Source organism: Gavialis gangeticus, unplaced genomic scaffold, assembly GCF_001723915.1.
Source record: "Gavialis gangeticus isolate Ggan-Ray unplaced genomic scaffold, GavGan_comp1, whole genome shotgun sequence".
Taxonomy (NCBI): Eukaryota; Metazoa; Chordata; order Crocodylia; family Gavialidae; genus Gavialis; species Gavialis gangeticus.
In genome coordinates, this window is record NW_017729022.1 from 37,525,517 (window position 1) to 37,529,197 (window position 3,681).

Consider the following 3,681-nt stretch of genomic DNA (forward strand, 5'->3'; position numbering starts at 1 on the left):
TGGAGATAGGCAGGCTGTATCCCTCTGTTCCACCCAGTTCCCCCAGGAGTAGGCATGGGAAGGAGGTACCCCCCGCGCATCGCTTTTGCTGCTGTCATTGGTCCCAGCTGAACCCATCCTTGCACAGCCCGGCTGGAGCAGGGAGGCTTCCCTGGCCGCACCAGGGACAGGGGAAAATCTGTAGCAGTAGGTGGGGGAGGAGGGGGAACGGGATAGGACCTGCTTCTGAGCAGGAAGGGGAAGGAGGGGAATTTTACATGCTTTGGAGACTTTAAAAAAGCCCTCAAAGCTCCCAAGATCTAATCAGAGGTGGGGGTGGGAATGCAGGCACACTGCTGCACTTCCTTTGGATCTGCCCCTGTGTACCTGTGTCTATACCAGTACCATCTTTGTATGCCCATGGTATAAGTGTATGAACGCTGTGTGCCCCTGGAGGCTGGGGGGCATGGCGACCTCCTGCAGGTGGTGGCGACACTGTTGGAAATGGGAGTATGGCAGCGGCAGTTTCATTGGTGTGCGGGGGTAGAGAATGGTGACCTTTTTGCAGGGAGTACACCGCCACGCTCGGGGTGCATGTGCACCTGCGTGCACCTTCTATATTTCGCCAAGGTACAAGTGCCTTTGGCTGTTGTACACACAAGAAGGGTGATGTTTTTCACCAATGATAAAAGACATTTTATGAATCCAAGGTACCATTGCTTCCTTACTTGATTACAATTTAAAGGCCAAGTGGTTAACAGATTTGTTTTGGTTGGGGGGGTGACGTCAGATCTAGACGTTTGAAAAGAGGGGAGGGTACATATGGTATGGAACATTGTAACATATTAACACCAAAACTACTTTTCTCCAGTTAAAAATAAACTAGAAGCTTTGCTAATATGCTAGGGGCCCAGGGCTGTATTATTCATCTGAAGATTGAAGCAAAAACAAACTTGACTTCATTGGAATAAGTTACAAACAGACTGCATGGTTGTGAAATAGGAGCTTTATTACCATAAGCAGCTAAGAGATTGCAGAATTGCAGAGTGAAGGCTAGCATGAATGGTGGAGCATCAAGACCAGTGCACACCCCCTGGATCCACCCCTGGGTGTATAAAACATTGGATATGTGGATAAAACACCCAGTTGTTTAGAGAGAAGGTAAACAACATACAGTAAAGTAAAACATAATCACATGTGATAAGAATAGTCATTACTTTGAAGTCCTTTTATACTTATTAGAAGTGATTTTTTTTTTTATAAGGGAGTAACTCAGTCTAAACCAGGCAAGGTTCTTTGAGTGATATCTCAAGAAGAGACAGATCAGCAGAGACTCCCTATGCCTGAAGAAGGGTGACTAAACATTAAAGCTTGCCTAAAACTTTTTTTCCAACTACTCAGTTGGTCTAATAAAAGATATTGCCTGCCTATGTCCTTAGGCCAACATGGCTACAACCAAACACCCCTCAGTCTAAACCAGTGATTTTCAATCAGGGTGTGCAGCACTGTTAGCATTGTTAGAGTACAGACATGATTCACAAGAGATTTCAAATAGGATCCATAGTGCCAAAAACATTCTGATCTGGCATCGTGTACCCGAGTTGTTTGCCTCAGAATAATTGCTCTATTATTTTTCTGGAGTAAAAAAAGAAAAAACAAGGGAAAACTAAGAGCTGGCATTGCTTAACTCATTTGAACACCACAATAACTTAAAAAAAATGATTTTGGCAATGAAAGAATACAGCTGATTCACTGGTGAACAGTCAATTACAGTAAATGACAATATAATTTAATACATTTGGGACACAGGAAAAAAAAAATAGCCAAAACAACCGTGGAATAGGCCCCAGCTCCCAAATCTTTTTTTCTTACTCCATATACCCTTTCCTTTTTATGGCTATATGAAGGAGCTTCAGATAAAACTCACTGTTTACACTGTGATCACTTGATCAGTTAGCATCCTAAGTAACTTTCATTAATTGAGCTTTAATAATTTGAATCATAAACAAGGATGTAAACATTGCATTATTCATGCTAATGGCTTGTGCAGACACCCAACAACACCTGTCTAATTTATGCTAGTTTTATACACTGATCTAATTAACCAGGCTTCAGTATTTCAGAAAAGGTCCTGTGGGTTATAGTGGAGCACAAGCTGAATATGAGCCAGCAGTGGGCCCTTGTTGCAAAATAACACAACAGCAACAAAAAACTCAGCAGCATTCTGGGTTGTATTGCTTGCAAGTTGAGGTGAACCTTCCTTTTTACTAGCATCAGTGAGTTCTTGCCTGGAGCAGTGTGTCCCATTTTGGGCATTATATTTTAAAAAAGACCTGGACGAATTGTAGAGTTCAGTGACCAGTAACAAAAAATGACTGGAGATCTAGGCAACATTTATGAGGAATGGAAGAACTGGGATTCTTTAGTCTAGAGAAGAGAAGACTGAGTAGGGACTTGATAAGTCTTGAAATACTTAGCAGGTGGTTAGAAGAGGATGGTGATAGAGTATTCCTTGTGGCTGCAGGAGACAGAAGAAGTAACAGCCTTCAATTACAAAAAAGGAAATTTAGGTTGAATACTAGGAAGAATGTTGTAAGTGTGTGTGTGGTGTTATGCACTGAAGCAGGTTACCTAGAGAGGTTGTGGAGTCTCCATCCCTGGAAGTTTTAAAGAGCAGATGAGACATTTGTGTGGAATAGTTTAGATAGGGATAATCCAACTTTTCAGATCACTTTCAGCCCTATTTTTCTGTGAATTAATGCCCCTCAGCATAGTTTTATAGAAAATGGGTCTCATCAAATAAACCTGATTTTGTTCTTTGAGACTGCAAGTTTTTAACAAAAAACTTGCAATCTTAAACTTCTGTAAGGTGTTTTGAATAGCCTGAAGGGTGGACTGGTTTAAATCAAATTGATTTAAATCAGACAAGCCCAATTTAAATCAACTTTCCCATTGTATTTTTTTAAAAATAAAAGTGTATATTCATTGGCTGTTATAACAGTTAAAACACATTGATTTACAACTGAATACAGTTTTTATAGCAGATCTGACGCACATTTCCTAGGCACATGAACTAGGTACTAAATATATATAGCTTAACATATTAGGATTGTTAGAAATCCTACATTTTAATGTGCTATAAACAGGGGGTGCTGAACTGGAGGAGGCAGCTGACTGATTTTGCGGGCAGATGCCAGGGCAGGCTGCCATTTTTGTGAGCTGAGCATGGTGGGGCACCTTTGTGCCTCGTCTTCCTGCAGATTGCCACATGGCCTGAAACTGTGGGTTAATTACCCTGATTAAGCCCAGGGAAGCCATCAGTCCAAGTGTTACGAAGCATGGATTAATGGCTTCCCCAGGCTTAATCAGGATAATTAAGTTGTAGTTTTGGGCCATCCCTGGGCTCCACACTTTTGGCTGGTTCAGTGCCAAAAAAAAAAGACAAAACATTACAGGCAACCAGAGAAAAGCACACAGAAAACCCTGCAGTCTTGGAGCATGAGTGGGGGGAAGGCATAGGGAACGGGGGTAGTGCAGGGCCCCTGCAAACAGCCCCACCTCATCCCCCTCCTCCTTGCTCTTTCCCCCCTCTGCCTTTCCCTCCATGTTCCAAGACTGCAAGGCTTCCCGCACATTTTTCTCTGCTTGCCAAAAAGTTTGTTTGTCTGCCTGTTTTTTTTTTTGGGGGGGGGGGGGGGGGGG

General features: G+C 42.6%; 1 protein-coding gene across 3 annotated transcripts in view; it reads left to right on the plus strand.

Moving 5' to 3' along the window:
• Nucleotides 1–261: 261 nt before the first annotated feature.
• Nucleotides 262–3,681, plus strand: part of ACSS3 (acyl-CoA synthetase short-chain family member 3) — a 237,747-nt gene continuing 234,327 nt past the window's right edge. Inside the window, exon 1 of one of the 3 annotated variants that reach the window (XM_019514799.1) lies at nt 262–1,140. The gene's annotated coding sequence lies outside the window, so the exon portion shown is untranslated. The remainder of the gene's footprint in view (nt 1,141–3,681) is intronic. The other 2 variants (XM_019514798.1, XM_019514797.1) reach the window with 2 other exon arrangements.